This window comes from Pecten maximus, chromosome 2, assembly GCF_902652985.1.
Source record: "Pecten maximus chromosome 2, xPecMax1.1, whole genome shotgun sequence".
Taxonomy (NCBI): domain Eukaryota; kingdom Metazoa; phylum Mollusca; class Bivalvia; order Pectinida; family Pectinidae; genus Pecten; species Pecten maximus.
Window position 1 is genome coordinate 25,915,441 of NC_047016.1, and position 20,978 is coordinate 25,936,418.

The 20,978-nt window shown below is 35.4% G+C and overlaps 1 protein-coding gene across 3 annotated transcripts in view; it reads right to left on the reverse strand.

The window, feature by feature from the left end:
- LOC117321639 (unconventional myosin-Ia-like) overlaps positions 1-8,398 on the reverse strand; it is a 75,153-nt gene extending 66,755 nt beyond the window's left edge. For 2 of the 3 annotated variants that reach the window (XM_033876136.1, XM_033876135.1), the window contains exon 1: positions 8,257-8,398. The gene's annotated coding sequence lies outside the window, so the exon portion shown is untranslated. The remainder of the gene's footprint in view (positions 1-8,256) is intronic. The other variant, XM_033876137.1, reaches the window with a different exon arrangement.
- Between the last annotated feature and the right edge of the window lie 12,580 nt (positions 8,399-20,978).

Below are 20,978 nucleotides of genomic sequence, written 5' to 3' on the forward strand. Positions count from 1 at the left end.
CATGTGGGGTTGAAACTGGGAGAAAATGTCAACAAATCTATAAATCTTCGTAACTCACTCTTCTAACAAGATACATGGCAGATATTATGACTCGTTGCATCATGGTTTTGAAGATGATTTTTAAGGTTTTTACTTATTTGATGTATACTTATGGAACCTTGAAAGTGGCTAGACATGGTAAGTTATTTCAACATTATTGATATCTCTTCGTCAGAATATGATATACAATGTATATATATCATATCTAAATTTACAATTCTACAGAAACCAAGGTTATAGCTACCGTATACAATGCTACATGTAAACTGAAGTTGGAAATTACTCATAACATACTTATTTTGTTGTAGTCAATCTGTCCAATTTTATCAAATGTTTAAGTAGTCCTGAAATAAAGTAAAAATTAAGCAAAATAACTACTTTTCAGTGTTTTCCTCCTGAAGATGATAATGATGATATTACAGAGATATAAAAAAAAAATCTTATCAAATCGTATTGTTCCAGTTAAGCAAAGATAGTTTATGCAAATATACAGCATAACTAAAATTCTAATGAAGGCCATATTGCCACAACTTACAGATAACTATGCAAATATCAGACTTCAGATAACAACCAAAGAATTTAATGTTTTCATCCAATCCTAAGTAGAATTTACAAATATGCCTCTGGGGTTATCTTCAATGATTTACATATCCCTGATATCTAGATGAGCCACATGGATGGTTGATAATATTATGATCTGTATAAAACAGAGAGGTTTTGTGGCCTACCATGAAGTCCACATCGGATCCCTCGAGTATGCAAGATGATCATTCCCTGGACTTTACCATATACTCAAATAATGTATATATAGACCCATGATTAATTAGTGAATGCATATATTGGTCCCATGCTAAATTAACAACCTTTTGGTTACGTCTCTTCAGACTGCAGGATTGAGTCCTGGAATATTGCAGTTTAAATTAAACCAGTCTGAAATATCCATCCAGTGAAATCCTAATAATCTTGCTAAGGCAATGATGAGACAACACCATAATTTTATGATTTTTGGTCCTGTTAATTCTTAATCAATTATACATGGACTACACTGTCGGAGAACCTGAAGGACAATTCAAATAGGGACCCTTCCTATTCAAGCAAGCCATTGCCATGATATATTGTATGTAAACAAATAAAGTTTATATGTTCACATTATATGATATCCCCAATTGTGTACATCATGGCTGCTGCATGTTTGCTTGTTTTATTGCTCATCTATCGTAACACACTATTTCCAATGCACCGATTTACATTTTCCTTTATGAAGGACGCCTACGTACTAGATCTTGTAATGTAGATATAACAGCGTAAAAATTTGGTAAAATTACCTGTTTAAAATGCATCAAACAAACAATACAAAAAGACATCCATCCTCTGTATAACCTTATAGCTTAATACATTTTTAAGAGCAACTGCAAGATGGTAATATGATATCTTGTAAACATGTTTTTCATGCATTATATACTACCGACGACATAATATAAAAGGGGAAAGCCATGTCTAGCTCTTTGTTGAAGAGTTTTACCAAGTTATTTTGTAATTTGTGTAAAAACCTATCTCTCCGCGTGTTATATAAGCAATGTATACAATAATATTTATATTTTGTATAGCAGTCTTCCATTAGTTATAAGGCCATGGCCACATCACAACAAAATAACATCAATATGCAGGGCTTTTTCTCACTGGTTTGTGATTGGTCCTCCTTTGTCTCACTTTGGGATGAACATTTTGAATTCAGATGTTTTTTTTCAGGAGTAAATTGAAAATTGTGGGAATTTGGCCTAAATAGGAAATAATTTCAATTACTAGGGAAAAAGGAGAAGTCAAGCATATGATGTGCAATGTACAGCAGAAATTTGAGAGAAGATTATGAATATAAAGTATAATTAGATTAGATGAGATGTTTTTTAAGGCATAGTTCATAGATGGGATCAGATAACCATGAGGAGTGAGATTTAAAAGCAACTTATATGGGATACCAGATTATGGACAGTATTACATGTAGACCATAGGTGATGTAAAAAAAAATGATAATTTGAATTCAGGAAGAGAATGGTTCAAGTTCCGTAAGGAACTACCAAATAGATCTTTTTGAAGAGACTTGTAGGCAAGATGACAATGCCAGATTAGATTTCAGAAAACAAAAAGAAGCAATTAAAAGTGAAATTGTAGAAATTTCAGGTAAAAAATTTAGAAATGAGGAACCATAGCAGATGTGATGGCTGCCATTGGAATGAGGTCATCATCAGCGAAGAGAAGGTGTTGAACAAATGATACTGCATCACTAATCGTATCAATCCAACGAACCAATCTGCGTAAAATACAAATGAGGCAATACAGAGAATTAGATTGCCTTTGCATTCCAGACAACCTCATCTAATGAATACATCTATAAGAATTAGCATATAAACATCTGTTGTCTTTGCTCCAATGTATTGCATGTTGTACATAGTCAGTTGATTTTTACATTGGATGATATTCAAGGACTAATGAAAAGTCATCTTTATCTGATAAGTGACCCATCTATTTAGTTGGTGAGCGCGATCGAGGTGTACATTAATTAATTTACATCAGGTAATGTATACAGTGTTACTGTGTACATCATGTCATGTAAAATGTACAGTGTACATCAATATCAGCTTTTATGAAATCTAATCCAGAATAACGAAATGTCTAGATTATATCGCAATAATATACCAGTATTTCTCAATTTAATGAAAACCAGGTCAAAATCCTACTATTCATTTTAATGTTATTAAAGCTGATCAATGATTTTACAGAAAATAAACACATGCATACTATAAATACATGTATGTGTGTTGATATCAATGCAAAATTTTAAAACATTTGCAGCTCGATCCAGCTATAAAAGCATTGGATCTTCACTTATTTAAAGCAACCCCTTCCTAAGGAAAGAAGTCAGCTGTTTTGTGGTATTAGAAGTGTGCAAATCTTTCAGTTTCAAATCCCAAATCAAAACAACCTTAATGTGCATTAATGCACAGGAGTCCACTACTATACCGTCACCTTTTTTAGTTTGTACCATTACATGTGTTTCTGCGATGACTCATGCTGGAGATTGTATCGATGCTCTCATGCATAATGATGAATGAAACATGGAATTTAATTTCTAAGCCAACGCTTTGAATGCACATTCAAACACAAATAGCCAACAAGAGGGATATGTAAACAATATCTTAGAAAAACCCTGTAACTATTGACTGCAGCTAATTATATAGATCAGACAACATATATATATAGTGTACAGTGTTTGTGAATAAAAATTTAACAAGTAAATTTGGAGTTTTTTAATTTTAATATCGAGTCTCTCTTTGAATTTTAACTTTCAATATAAATCATTTTGTGCTTTAAGTTTTACTGTTAATATCAATCTTTCTCCTCTTTCTGTAATGTAATTGTTAATATGAGTTTTCACCCATTGTCAGTTGTTTATAACCTAAGTTTTTTTGTTAATTGCCTCTACACATGCCTATGATCTGTATAAAATGGTTCTTGTCAAGTATATTCTATTTTTAAGTTTTAAGTGCTCTTTCTTGTTTGATGGTTCCCTGCATCTGTCTTTGTAATGTTTCAAAGCTATTAGGTTCATACAGTGATGCATACCGTAATTATCCAACCGATGTATATTTAACCCAGGTGCTTATAACAGTCAAGTGCTTCCTGTATACATGTTGACACCTGCGTAAAATTACTACAAAATCCATTTATTCCTCACTTAGAAGTAGAATGTATGAATGGGAAGGAAAGATGAATACACAAGGTTATTTTTACATACAAACCTCGACAGATATGATTTATGTCTTTAGACTATAAAAATTAAAGCTATTTGCAATGCAGTACTCATTCACAGATATAAGAAATTAACCCAACCTTTTATTAGATTAGACATATATATACAATTTTGCAGGTGCAGTACAATATTATAATATGATATCAGGAAATCAGCTATCAAGATGAATAGAGATTGTCATTAAAATTAATATACAGTTAGAAATCATGAAATATCAAAGAAACTAACAAATCTCTGTAAAGTGTTCATCTATACATACAGATCCCTAGTCTAAATTAAGCACTTCTACTTTAATCACTACTTAATTCACACGTCAATTATGGAAAATATAATATATAACATCTGTTGAGGTTTACCTGAAGAAGAAAGTAAACTTATCTCAGTTATACTATTTCTATACAAAACTCAAATCCTGGCATGCATATATATATATATTTGGCCTTAGACTGGCTCCCTGTCTCTAGAATATAACAATTATTAATAAAATTGATCTGTATGATTTTGGTCACTAGGATATGTCTGAGTCTCAGTTTCAAACTAGGGGCAGATAATCTAGTATTAAAATTTAGTGGAGCAGTTCCAACAAAAAACTTAGGAGCTGGTGGCCAGTCTAAGTTGGCCTATGCATTTTGTTGTTGTTGGAATACAGAGGTGTTGCAAAAGATCAGGCATCTTTTGGATGATGTGATTTTATTGATCAATGTTTATTCCACTTACTAGCTAGACTTTATACAATACACTTATACATTTTTTTCTGTGTGTATATTGTTTAGGGCTACCAGCATGGAGTTTAAATTCTTTCACAGAAGCTCAAAATCTTTGTTAGACAATGTGTACCAATAACGCCATATGAAAAACGTTATAACAGTGTAACCCAGATCAATCCTGGGGCACTTTTAAAAATTATACAAACAGATGCATATAAGCTGCAGGTTAAGTAGGCTTTCGTTAAGTATCTGCTGTCGACAGTGGCATGCCAATCTAAAGAGTTATTTATATATTCTATCAGCAACGTTAACACTACAGCAGTTCTATAACTGTCTTGGCAGTCTTACTGTTTATCATTTTAACTTCCTCATTTGAAAAGTTTATGTAAACTTAGTAGATTTAAAGGATAGCTGGAATTTTCCTGATAACCTAGCTGCTTCGATTTCCTTGTTACAAAGAAATATATTCATGTTTGCTGTTTTTCCAATGAGGTGGCTTACTTGTAATGCTCTGTCAAAAATATGTTTGGCAGTCTTATAATCATAGTTAAGATGGCAAAAACAGAAGATTTTCAAAACATTACTGAAGTCATAACTGTCCACATTGTGTTTGATAAATTAAACTTCATGCATGATCATATCCTATTGAAATAACTTATTTTTGTCTACTCGCCAAGGATAGTCCAGGAAAAGAATAATTCAATGGTGGCCATATTGAATTTCATACCCAATTTAAAATCAATCTTGCGCAGGTCATTACCGTAATATTCCTAGAATATTACGAAGAAGTTTCATGAAATTCAAAGCAACCTGTTAGGAAGTATGGACCTAAATGCTCTTTAAGTGTCAAAATCTAAGAAAGCCACTCAGGTGGCCATATTGAACCTCGAATATGACCATACTTAACTTCAGATGAAGATTAGGAAATCTTTGGTAAGCACTTTTGGCAAGAAGAACTGCATGAAGTTTGGTCTGTAAACTAATGTATTTGAGCTGAAATAAATTTTCTGTTCACAGTAAATAAAAGTGACCTTGAACCTAAAACATTACCTCAAGATAATACCTAGTATAAAGCTACTATAGTAGTAGATCACAAAGATCTACTAGTTTGACCTAAGGAAGCATCTTACAAATTTCAATTTTGATATATACCTATCGAAAAATATATACAGTGTAGTAAGTCATTGCATGGGATACTTGTTTTCTTATTGTCATAAAAGTGACCCTGACTTTTGACCTTCAGCCCTCAAAAGTAATCTCAAACAATCATTTTTTGTCATAATTTAAATCACTGCATGGATTTTGAGATCAATAAGCCTTAGAAGGAAATTAACTAATTGCACATAAGCCAATTTTAATTTATTATGATGAAGTTGAACTTGACTTTGACATCTGCAAATTATATTATATTATACAGAATGTATATAAGCACTGTAAGATCTCCAGTTATCCAATGAAAACCTTTGAAATTGTCATAGATGATTACATGGCTGATAACCAAACTATAATAAGTCTGTTGACAGCAATCCCTAGACCTACATATCAATGAAACCTAATAAACACTAATAAAATTCACTGTATATATGCTGAAGGTTTTTAGTTACAGTACTCTGACATGTACACAAAATTACATAACATAATGTATATTATTGTAGCAACAAATATCAACTAAATCAATAATACAGTTAGCAACCTTCAGTCATACTGCTGACAGTATGCCAGTATAGGAGAGAAGAAATGGGTGTGGCAAAATCAGTTAGTGTTTCCAGAAATAGAAAGGTGTGGCAAGTTAAGTCTGTCAGTAGATGTATACTGGCATTAAGTGTGAATATATCTCCAAAATAGTTTGATATAGAGACAAAATAGTTGGGTGTAGATCTAGATAATAGTAAGTAAGAACAGATATCACATGACAGTATATGGAAATTCCTTCAATATTGACTGCATAAGATACATGAAAAAACTACACTGTGCAGCAACTCTGTTCCATTTAAAAATATATTTATAGATACTGTGTAGGTGACCTAATAAGTGCACTGTGCACTTACATAAACACAGAAGGGGTGAGTAACTGTTTTTCATTTACATAACATTATTTAGCAAAAATCAATTAAAACCTTGAGCCTTTAATTAAAAGACTGAAGATTATATTTGCAGATCAGTGAGTTAAGGAACTTTTCATATGTTTCAATTAGCATGTTCATCCTTTTTTTCTGAAATCAATCAATACTTTCATCTCAGTGTGACAGATAATATTACCTCACTGATCACAGAGGTAGATGTCTGGTGTTAGGACCAGTGATTTGATTCAGATCATTAACACCACATAACCCAGTATATATAAACATATATGGAATTTTTCAGTACTCCCCAACAGCAAACCACAGGAATTCATATAGATTACCATAGATATTCTGAAATTTTGAGAGTCATTTAATATATATTTTATCTGTGTGATAAAGTTTGAGTGTATGATCTCATTCATTATATCTATCAATACTAATCTGCTTCATTTTAAATGTTTCTTTTATTTAAAACAAAATACACTGGTAGTGGTGAAACACATAAAATTATACCAAACTGCAGTGTTACCGATCGCGAGTTCATCTGAGTCATGTCCACCCAGTTAGGTATGTAACAAAGTGAATTGCCATTTACTGTGTACATTGGTAGTAAATGACATATCTCATTAATAAATACCTAATGTATGAGTATTGATGTGATTTTATCAATCATAATTATTTAAAAAAAAAAAAATCAAATCAAAAATCAAAATGTTTCATTGTAAGCAGATGGTGGGCTAAAAATCACAGTATAATAAAATAATACAAAATATGAAATTTTTACAGTCATCTGCCAACATAAAGAAAAAATAATACACAGGACTAAATTTCGTTTTATAATATCTTACCATTAGAAATATAAACCATTTTACATATTGATTTTAGACAAGTGTTTCAATATCTCACAAAACACTTGTACATTGTTATACAATGTTCCACTGTACTTGATAATGGCATGTACCATATAAGGAGAGAGCCAATAATGTAGCATAGGATGTTTGTCAATGTGACTCCCCTTTCAATAATATATTACCCTTTTACGTTAGTCATACACTTATTTGACGGTTCAATATCTGCAGTACAATACACAGCCCGGACTTTTCTGAAACGGCCTATAGCCGGTCTCGGCTCGTGAACAGAACAGTTGTCAAATACCCGAGCACACCAGACAAACAGTGCAAACAAGTGTTCTTTTATCATGACTGCAAAATTACAAGACATACACAAAACTTATTGTCTGCATTTAGGACTAAAACATAAGAATCTTATAATGAAAAATAACAAATTGTTCAATAAATTTCTGATGTTGATAAATTGTTAAAACATGTCGCGATATGAAATGAAAATAGAAGTTTGTCTTGACCTTACTGTGTGTATACAGGATTATATTTAGTTTAATTCGGATAATTTAACAAATAATTCTTGATCGACAAATACTACTCTATTACTCAGACAGGCGATCGAAGAATTTGTCCCGCGGGACACTCAGCTTTGTCATATGTCAGACGCTGAATCATTCAGCCGTATGCAGATGATTGAAAGAAAACCAAAAAAATCAATCGCAGTCACAGCGATAGTGAAAATAGACAATTTGTTTTTCATTAAATTCAACTGAAAACGAAACAAATTTCGTACTTACCTCAACAAGTCATACAGTTTAATCCAAACTATCTCTCCGTTTGAAATTTTTGGTTTCTACACGAACATATCTCTTGCTATCTATATTTATCACTAGTGTGTATCGCAGGCTAATGCCTGCCTGGTATCGCCGGTATGACAGCCATGATTTTCAGCTAGCACGCATGCGCGACAGTAGTAGTTTCCTGTGACTAAATTTTTACCGATACCTAGATCTAGCAAGCTAGTAAATTAGTTACACCATTCTCAAGGAAGGCATGCCATGTTTTTGATTATATAGAGGATACATAATAGTTATCAATTAACGACTGAAATATTATAGAAGAAACATATTTTGATATTATATTTTTGTTATGATATAAAAATAAACATGAAATACAATTTTCATACAAACTATGTAGACTCAGCGACCAGGATATGCCGGTTTTTTAGTAACTAGAATTAATATCTTCTGATCAAGAACGGATATACAACTCTTTATTCTGACACACCATTTAAAATAACCACAATCGACTGGCTCATATTCAAATAATAAAAAGTACATCAAGATAATTATTGCGTGTACATCTTATATAATTGTTTTGAGCTTGACTAGGAACATTAACAGGCAATCTCTACCAATTAAGAGTAGTCGATCTTTGTAAGTGAATGATGAAGAAACAAAACTCTGCGCTAGTGTACTGTGCGGAGTATACATGCACATCGGCATCGGGTACGGTGACTAACGAAAAATTAAATAACTGAAAATGCACGATTAAAACTTATAATTAGCATATCCGAAAACAACTGTTTTTCTCACATAGAGGAGGATTGATATTTGCTAACGCCGAGATACAATGTATAGCAAAGTGGGCTGACTAAGCCAACAACAGTTATCGTGCTTCAATACAAGGACTCGTTTCCGTTAGATACAAAGTGTCTCCCATTCCGGTTAGTTCAAGTATTACGTACATATATATGGTCCTATATATTAATGATTTCTTAGTCACGGATCAATGCCAAAGAAGTGACCACTAGTTACCACGGACAGGTCACTATTTCTGTCCTTGATATTTGTCCTGTTTCTATATCAGATTGGTGTATGTCTCCATTTGTCAAGTGACGTAAAACATGTACATTTGTATATCAATACCATTATGTAAATTTTCATCATGTATTATAGGCATATAGAACATGTTTGTTAAAATCATAACGGATGATGTTACCCACAGGTTGCTGTTGTGACGACGACGACGACAACGACGATGATGATGATGATTGTTGAATCCACATTAATGATATGGGAGTGATTATAATTGCCGAATGTACAATACATATCTCTATTCCTTTATCTACATCAGCATTTGACCCGTCTCTAAATAACCTTTGTCCCGGCCATTTCTACATTACCTTCGACATACCTCTACAACACATTTGTCCCATTTCTACACATTTGTCCCATTTCTACACATTTGTCCCATTTCTACACATTTGTCCCATTTCTATATTACCATTGTCCAATCTCTACAACACCTTTGTCCAATCTCTACATCACATTTGTCCAATCTCTACATTACATTTGTCCAATCTCCAATTTAATTAAAATCTATATGACCTTTGAGATGTGTGTATTTCACTTCCAGGGCGAATTGTCAATTTGTCGATGTCTTGGAAGCAAACGATTTCGTTACAGCATGCATCTGAATAGCTATATGATATTTGGACGAAACGACTTGAAACAAATTGACAGATAATTCAATATATGCACTCTAGTCATGCTAATTCGGACATATAAAATTCACTTCCAAGATTCTGGAAGTAGTCATTTGATTGGCTAATCAAAACGGTCACCTCGACGCGACCCTTCATAGGATGTTGTTAGATGTTCATGTAACGTAGTGTGAATGACCATCTAGATTTTAATTAGATTGTCCAATATCTACATCACATTTGTCCCATTTCTACACATTTGTCCCATTTCTACACGCTTATCCCATTTCTACATTGCTTTTTTTCACTTTTACATTTAACCCGTTTAATGTTATTTGTCCTACTTCTTCATTACGTTTGTCCCATTTATATCTTCTTTTGTTTCGCCCATTCCGTCTCCTCTCTCTCTCCATAAATCAATTCATCAATCTTGTTTGACCACCCAGTCACATGACCTCCCTATCAATAGTTTTCGTTCTCTTATATCATGTCCTTTTCTCTGAATGAGCATCGTTTTATCTCTCCGTCAATATTGTCCGACATTTTGATCTTTATCGAATGACCACAATCGGTCAATAAAGATGCCTCTTAGGAAAACACAACTATTATCATGATTGGAGCTTATCCGATAGAAAAGAAAGATAGATCACTTAACGGCGGGGAAGGAACGGCACAAGGTTATGTTTGGCAAATATTTGCAGTAATTTAGTATTTTATGTATATTATCATCGAACGGCATACCGCTAGAAAGGAGCGTTAAAAAGGCCTTATCAATATCACTGATTCCATGGCCATTTTGTTTCTACAGATTTATTTGGCAGATGGATCGATTATCGTAAATGTGATGTCATGGTTGCTAAGGAAGATTCCTCTGCAAAGATTTGCAGTATTTTATGTATTTATATCGTATGTAGCTAATATTGTCCCTTTCAAACCTGTTATATATATGTGATCCTAAGAGGCCTTGTGTTGTTCCTTCTCCGCCTCCTTAGTACCAATGTTCGGTGGACGGGTAGCTCCGCCTCCTTAGTACCAATGTTCGGTGGACGGGTAGACACCGTGATACAGTAAGCTGCCAGTTCAGACCTCCTCGCCACACTCCATATCTTACTAGCTGAATACGTTCCAAGCTGAGTAAGTTTTACTGAACGTGTCGTACAAATTATTGTCAACAAGCTTTAGTCGAACGGCATACCCCTAGAAAGGGACGTCAAAAAAGGCCTTATTAATATTACTTTGATTCCATAGCCATTTTGTTTCTACAGGTTTATTTGACAATAACAAAAAACGGTTTGAATGAAAACTCTACTTGATATTTGATTCGGAATCCGTCGATACCGTATAAATTTAGCAGTGATTTTGGGATGGCCTTTCCAGATGGGAATTAAAGCCATGGAATTCCTAAACGCGCCTGGCGCTATTTCCGGATACAATCGATGCGATATTTTCTCTCTCTTTTAACACGACATACGTAATAGGAACTGTCATCCTCATTTCTAACAGTCGACTCAACATCTCCATGTATTCACATCATTCAATGAGTAGCTAGTACGCTTGTTACTAATTCTCATTTTGTTGGATTCTGTAACAAGATTGCCATTGACGTGCTTTTCATTCCATTATAGACATTGGTTGGTTGTAACAAATGGTTACGAAACCCTACCCGTAATAAAGTCTTGTTGCATTAAGAACAAAAATGTTCATCATTCAAATGTACTTGTGTGAATGAGCTTTGCCTCAATCTTACAAAACCAATTCGTCGTCAGACCAAATGCTTGATCCAATAGTTTTAACCAAGTCTTTGACGAGTGCGCCGCGTGGTTTCTGATGCAGTGGTATATGATTGATATTGATCATGGGCGCATTGCCTCCACGGGACAGTCTAATATTTCTGTTGAGAACGGCCACGAGCATATGATGGACTTTTTATGGATATCCCTGAATTTTATGAATAATAAGTATTAGACGTTGTATGGGTAATAAAACAGGGCACAGAACATTCATGTAATTTTTGCGCCGCTGCTAAAATGCAGACTTCTCTGGTAGAAATAATGATGTTACGTTCCCCTGTGGGTATGGATGTTTAATGCTTCCTTAGAAAAGAAGTATTTTACAGTCCATTTGTTGTATTGAATTCCTGATGAATACCAACTAAGTGGTTTGGCAGGAAGTTTTCTTGGAAGCAACACAATCTACCTCTCAATTCAGGCACGACATGCTGTATGGTGGTATCGCTTCCGCTTCCAATAGTTCCTCTGTAAAGGAATCTCATTAAGGCTCATTTCACAGTTTAGAGTGACGGGATGGACAAACCTTTTATAAACTAACACAAACAGGAACATTCTACCAGGCCCAAATTTGATCAATATCCCTTAACTTCAAGTTTTCCATCGGAAAGCATAACAAATGAAGGAAAGTGTCTTACTCGGGGTTCATACGGATTATGTCAAACCAAATGCAAGGCCTTTTCAAGGCTTTTTCAATGTCTTCATTATACATCTAAGGCCCATTTTACTCGTCATTGAAGTCAGGTTGAGAGGGAACAAGAGAAGAAAAAAGCAACTTATAACTGTCCATTTGATCAAAATACAACATTTACCCAAACAATAACGTCTGCAGGGGGAGGCGGCACCGACAAAGATGAATCCAAATGATCAGACTATTCTTCTGTTTTGGGAGGTTGATCTAAATCAATCAAAAATAACTGGAAAATGTCTGTAAATGCCCCCGCTGCCACTTGACACACCGAAACACAGTTTGGTGAGAATCGCATCAGCAGTGAGACTATAGTTAAATTACATCGGGACGGGAGGGGACGGGACGGACATGGGTAACACTGTACATGTATATCCCTGCGGGCGTAAGCCAAGTGCCATTTTAACCCCATTCCCAGATCCAAGATCGTGAAAAACTTTTAGGATTTATTATCAGACTAGAAAGAATAGTATTGAAAGATGGCCAGGGTTTCACTTATCCTCATGAAACCTTAATATTCAAGGTTTTTTTCAAGGCCATATTCCGATTTTCAAGGCTTTTCAAGGCCCAAGGTGAAATTGAAGGCTTTCTCGGGGCCCGTGCTAACCCTGTTACTGAGAATTGTATTCTTAAATTCAATAATGCTTTCCTATTGTAAGTTAAGGAACGTTAATGCAACTAGGGCTAGATCACCCCACGATTTCACCTTGTGGTTTTGTGTTGACATGTGTATAGTACATCGTAGTAGTATTTAGTGTATTGCATTCCACCATTAGCTTTTTTCATCTCAGAATAAAGAACTGGGAAATAGGTAATTGTGAAAATTATCAACCGCATTTCGCGTTAATCAGCATTCATCACAATGCCATCGTTACTTATTTTACATTTTCAGATATTTTGCATTCATCATGGAGACTATTCATATCGGTATCAATACAGACAGTTTACACAGGGACATAATTCCCAACCCATTGTCCATATATATGTGATGGTGCATACGTGGGTCAGGAATCTGTATGAAGTTCGCTAGGACTTTATTTTAAATACGGATGTAACCATTTTATCTTAAATATATCTTGTATCCAAACAAAGCAATTACAATACAATGGTTGTATTTACGTTTTATTCAAATATTTTTGTTATGTTCTGTTATAGCGACTAAGTATTTTGAAATAGTTTGCAGTATTATAAAATCTGTGATTTTAAATTTTTTATTTTCATTTTTCAGTTTATCGAATCAATTAAGAATATCTACACACAGTTTTTACCTATACATGTAGTACTACGGTGTTAGTTCTACACAAATCTTTATTTGTTACGTCATTATCTCTCCAGTTTCTGCTACATGTATGTCCTTTAGCGAGAAATGCTAATTGAATTTATACGCATGTTGCAGAGTGGGGGTGGATCGGGAGCGAAAACCACCCATACCAATAGATAAAGTTGAAGGTACGTCAATAGCAGTCCCAGACTAACGGCGTGACGTCAACATCGACGAGTTATCTGTATGTGCCTCGACATACCAATTTCAATCCTAAGTATTTTCAATCTCAATACAGTCATTTTTTATAACGTTTTAGTACAGTTCGGTAACTCGTTAGTTGCATTTGATTCACATGCCAAATGGCCATACATGCCACAACAGGCAAGCTCGGAGTGGTTGCCGTGATTCAAGTGTCTGGCAATTGTTACCAATGTATACATTTTTTAACACATACTCCGGAATGGTATTATAACATGACTTAGTAATTTGATGCCTGGTATAGGAATGATTGCTGGTTGTCATGCCATCGTCAACAAGTCAGTCGATTATTTACATTTACTATATTCTCAAATCGAAATTGATGAACTTCGCGTTAAAATTCGCATTCTGGCAGGGACGAATGAATAAATGCACATCCACTAGCAACACTTCACGATCCAAATGCAATCGATTTCCCTGAACTAGGAATTTATGGAAAACTATTAGTACATTTCCAAGCTGGTTTGGTAAGACAAATGCTGACTAGGCCATGTCCGTGACCTTGGAAACTGCAACGCACGACTGCAGGCTGATGTGTTGTCACTTGTCCACAAAGATGTCGCTACATACGGAGAGGACAGATTTCGAAGATGTCGCATATCAAAAACTTCTTTCTACCTCATCGAGTTATCTTGTGATTGTACACAGTATAATTTGTACTTTGACATATGCATGCAGCATTAATTTCGTTAACATTTCCAAATGAAATAAAGCATTGCAGAATAAAATGTATCAGAAAAAGCACATACGTGTAAGTGCCAAGATTTTATGTTTTCGAGAGAGCACGTAATCTTCCGCTTTCATCAAAACATTCATTCTTACACATTTACATTTATGCTGGGATTTTAGGCCCTCTCATTATTAAGTTACATACACCGTGCCAATAAATCTACAGTTTGAAATGACACACTTCCCTGTTTTAACATATAAATTTAATGCATCATATACATTTATGTATTTCCTTCCTGTGTTACATTGTATGAGGTTTTACAATGATCGACAAGCGATAACATATTGATATACAGCGTCGCATCTGTGGAATAACACACCAATGTGATCCGTCACGTGGGCTTTCTGAAATGATGATGAGAGGTGTTAAAACATTTTGATTAACCTGCTCTACGTTATATTCATGACACCATAGGCTGGTCTGGGCCTTGTCAAAGTGTTAAGCACGGTCGTATACCCAACTATGGAATGACTTATGTCATTATCGATCATTGACTTATGATTTAACTAAAGTACATAAATAGCTTCAACAACGTTTAATTCAAACCATGTCCATTTATTAACACAAAGGCGTTAAGGGTGTGTGACAAACAGGTTACGGATGTATGTATAGTTCTTTTTTATATTATATGCATCCCAACAGGACTTAAAACATGCACACATAAAACACTCTAATGAGTACTGTTTACTCTGGTAGTCATGGTGATGATATAAACATGTCATACTGTCTGGTAGTTACGGTGATAATAACATGCCATACTATCTAGTAGTCATGGTGACAATATAACCACGTCATACTGTCTGGTAGTCATGGTGACAATATTACCACGTCATACTGTCTGGTAGTCATGGTGACAATATAACCACGTCATACTGTCTGAAAATCATGGTGACAATATCACCATGTCATACTGTCTAGTAGTCATGGTGACAATATAACCATGTCATACTGTCTGGTAGTCATGGTGACAATATAACCATGTCATACTGTCTAGTAGTCATGGTGACAATATAACCACGTCATACAGTCCAGTAGTCATGGTGACAATATAACCATGTCATACTGTCTAGTAGTCATGGTGACAATATAACCACACCATACTGTCTGGTAGTCATGGTGACAATATAATCATGTCATACGGTGTAGTAGTCATGGTGACAATATAACGATGTCATACGGTGTAGTAGTCATGGTGACAATATAACCACGTCATACTGTCTGGTAGTCATGGTGACAATATAACCATGTCATACTGTCTAGTAGTCATGGTGACAATATAACCATGTCATACTGTCTAGTAGTCATGGTGACAATATAACCATGTCATACTGTCTAGTAGTCATGATGACAACATAACCATGTCATACTGTCTAGTAGTCATGGTGACAATATAACCAAGTCATACTGTCTAGTAGTCATGGTGACAATACAACCACACCATACTGTGTAGTAGTCATGGTGACATTTGGTTTGGTTTGGTTTATTTTGTTTAACGTCATGTTAACAGCTAAGGTCATTTAAGGACGGCCTCCCGTGTGTGCGACATGCATGCGTGTGGTGAGTGTGTATGTGTGCCCTGGGAGGCTGCGGTATGTTCGTGTTAAGTCTCAATATAACCACGTCATACTGTCTAGTAGTCATGGTGACATTATAACCATGTCATACTGTCTAGTAGTCATGGTGACAATATAACCATGTCATACTGTCTAGTAGTCATGATGACAATATAACCATGTAATACTGTCTAGTAGTCATGGTGACAATATAACCATGTCATACTGTCTAGTAGTCATGGTGACATTATAACCACGTCATACTGTGTAGTAGTCATGGTGACAATATAACCATGTCATACTGTCTAGTAGTCATGGTGACAATATAACCACGTCATACTGGTCGTAGTCATGGTGACAATATAACCACACCATACTGTCTGGTAGTCATGGTGACAATATAACAATGTCATACTGTCTAGTAGTCATGGATACAATGTAACCATGTCATTCTGTCTAGTAGTCATGGTGATAATATAACCATGTCATACTGTCTAGTAGTCATGGATACAATATAACCATGTCATTCTATCTAGTAGTCATGGTGACAATATAACCATGTCATACTGTCTGGTAGTCATGGTAACAATGTAACCATGTCATTCTGTCTGGTAGTCATGGTGACAATACAACAATATCATTCTGTCTGGTAGTCATTGTGACAATATAACCAAGTCACACTGTCTGGTAGTCAAAGTGACAATATAACCATGTCATTCTGTCTGGTAGTCATGGATAAAATGTAACCACGCCATAATGTCAAAGTCATGATGACAATATAACAATATCATACTGTCTGGTAGTCATGGTGACAATATAACGATGTCATACGGTGTAGTAGTCATAGTGGCAATATAACCGCCTCATACTGTGTAGAAGTCATGGTGACAATATAACCATGTCATACGGTGTAGTAGTCATTGTGACAATATAACCACGTCATACTGTCTGGTAGTCATGGTGACAATATAACCATGTCATACTGTCTAGTAGTCATGGTGACAATATAACCATGTCATACTGTCTAGTAGTCATGGTGACATTTGGTTTGGTTTGGTTTATTTTGTTTAACGTCATGTTAACAACTAAGGTCATTTAAGGTCGGCCTCCCGTGTGTGCGACATGCATGTGTGTGGTGAGTGTGTATGTGTGCCATGGGAGGCTGCGGTATGTTCGTGTTAAGTCTCAATATAACCACGTCATACTGTCTAGTAGTCATGGTGACATTATAACCATGTCATACTGTCTGGTAGTCATGGTGACAATATAACCATGTCATACTGTCTGGTAGTCATGGTGACAATATAACCATGTCATACTGTCTAGTAGTCATAGTGACAATATAACCACACCATACTGTCTGGTAGTCATGGTGACAATATAACAATGTCATACTGTCTAGTAGTCATGGATACAATGTAACCATGTCATTCTGTCTAGTAGTCATGGTGATAATATAACCATGTCACACTGTCTAGTAGTCATGGATACAATATAACCATGTCATTCTATCTAGTAGTCATGATGACAATATAACCATGTCATACTGTCTGGTAGTCATGGTAACAATGTAACCATGTCAAACTGTCTGGTAGTCATGGTGACAATATAACCATGTCATTCTCTCTTAGTAGTCATGGTGACAATATAACCATGTCATTCTGTCTGGTAGTCATGGTGACAATATAACAATATCATTCTGTCTGGTAGTCATGGTGACAATATAACCACACCATACTGTCTGGTAGTCATGGTGACAATATAACAATGTCATACTGTCTAGTAGTCATGGATACAATGTAACCATGTCATTCTGTCTAGTAGTCATGGTGATAATATAACCATGTCATACTGTCTAGTAGTCATGGATACAATATAACCATGTCATTCTATCTAGTAGTCATGGTGACAATATAACCATGTCATACTGTCTGGTAGTCATGGTAACAATGTAACCATGTCATACTGTCTGGTAGTCATGGTGACAATATAACCATGTCATTCTGTCTGGTAGTCATGGTGACAATACAACAATATCATTCTGTCTGGTAGTCATTGTGACAATATAACCAAGTCACACTGTCTGGTAGTCAAAGTGACAATATAACCATGTCATTCTGTCTGGTAGTCATGGATAAAATGTAACCACGCCATAATGTCTGAAAGTCATGATGACAATATAACAATATCATACTGTCTGGTAGTCATGGTGACAATATAACGATGTCATACGGTGTAGTAGTCATAGTGGCAATATAACCGCCTCATACTGTGTAGAAGTCATGGTGACAATATAACCATGTCATACGGTGTAGTAGTCATTGTGACAATATAACCACGTCATACTGTCTGGTAGTCATGGTGACAATATAACCATGTCATACTGTCTAGTAGTCATGGTGACAATATAACCATGTCATACTGTCTAGTAGTCATGGTGACAATATAACCATGTCATACTGTCTAGTAGTCATGGTGACATTTGGTTTGGTTTGGTTTATTTTGTTTAACGTCATGTTAACAACTAAGGTCATTTAAGGTCGGCCTCCCGTGTGTGCGACATGCATGTGTGTGGTGAGTGTGTATGTGTGCCATGGGAGGCTGCGGTATGTTCGTGTTAAGTCTCAATATAACCACGTCATACTGTCTAGTAGTCATGGTGACATTATAACCATGTCATACTGTCTGGTAGTCATGGTGACAATATAACCATGTCATACTGTCTGGTAGTCATGGTGACAATATAACCATGTCATACTGTCTAGTAGTCATAGTGACAATATAACCACACCATACTGTCTGGTAGTCATGGTGACAATATAACAATGTCATACTGTCTAGTAGTCATGGATACAATGTAACCATGTCATTCTGTCTAGTAGTCATGGTGATAATATAACCATTTCACACTGTTTAGTAGTCATGGATACAATATAACCATGTCATTCTATCTAGTAGTCATGATGACAATATAACCATGTCATACTGTCTGGTAGTCATGGTAACAATGTAACCATGTCAAACTGTCTGGTAGTCATGGTGACAATATAACCATGTCATTCTCTCTTAGTAGTCATGGTGACAATATAACCATGTCATTCTGTCTGGTAGTCATGGTGACAATATAACAATATCATTCTGTCTGGTAGTCATGGTGACAATATAACCACACCATACTGTCTGGTAGTCATGGTGACAATATAACCACACCATTCTGTCTAGTAGTCATGGAGACAATATAACCATGTCAAACTGTCTAGTAGTCATGGTGACAATATAACCATGTCATACTGTCTAGTAGTCGTGGTGACAATATAACCACGTCATTCTGTCTAGTAGTCATGGAGACAATATAACCATATCATACTGTCTAGTAGTCATGGTGACAATATAACCACACCATTCTGTCTAGTAGTCATGGTGACAATATAACCACACCATACTGTCTAGTAGTCATGGTGACAATATAACCACGTCATACTGTCTAGTAGTCATGGTGACAATATAACCATGTCATACAGTCTAGTAGTCATGGTGACAATATAACCACACCATACTGTCTAGTAGTCATGGTGACAATATAACCATATCATACTGTCTAGTAGTCATGGTGACAATATAACCATGTCATACTGTCTAGTAGTCATGATGACAATATAACCATGTAATACTGTCTAGTAGTCATGGTGACAATATAACCATGTCATACTGTCTAGTAGTCATGGTGACAGTATAACCACACCATACTGTCTAGTAGTCATGGTGACAATATAACCACACCATTCTGTCTAGTAGTCATGTTGACAATATAACCACACCATACTGTCTAGTAGTCATGGTGACAATATAACCACGTCATACTGTCTAGTAGTCATGGTGACAATATAACCACACCATACTGTCTAGTAGTCATGGTGACAATATAACCACACCATTCTGTCTAGTAGTCATGGTTACAATATAACCACACCATTCTGTCTGGTAGTCATGGTGACAATATAACCATGTCATATTGTCAGGTAGTCATGGTGACAATATTATCATGTCATATTGTCAGGTAGTCATGGTATCAATATAACCATGTCATACTGTCTAGTAGTCATGGTGACAATATAACCATGTCATACTGTCTGGTAGTCATGGTGACAATATAACCATGTCATACTGTCTAGTAGTCATGGTGACAATATAACCAAGTCATACTGTCTAGTAGTCATGGTGACAATATAACCATGTCATACTGTCTAGTAGTCATGGTGACAACATAACCATGTCATACTGTCTAGTAGTCATGGTGACAATATAACCATTTCATTCTGTCTAGTAGTCATGGTGACAATATCATTCTGTCTAGTAGTCATGGATACAATATAACCATGTAATACTGTCTAGTAGTCATGGTGACAATATAACCATGTCATACTGTCTAGTAGTCATGGTGACAATATAACCATGTCATACTGTCTAGTAGTCATGGTGAAAATATAACCATGTCATACTGTCTAGTAGTCATGGTGACAATATAACCACACCATACTGTCTGGTAGTCATGGTGACAATATAACCACACCATACTGTCTAGTAGTCATGGTGACAATATAACCATGTCATACTGTCTAGTAGTCATGGTGACAATATAACCATGTCATACTGTCTAGTAGTCATGGATACAATATAACCATGTCATACTGTCTAGTAGTCATGGTGACAATATAACCATGTCATACTGTCTAGTAGTCATGATGACAATATAA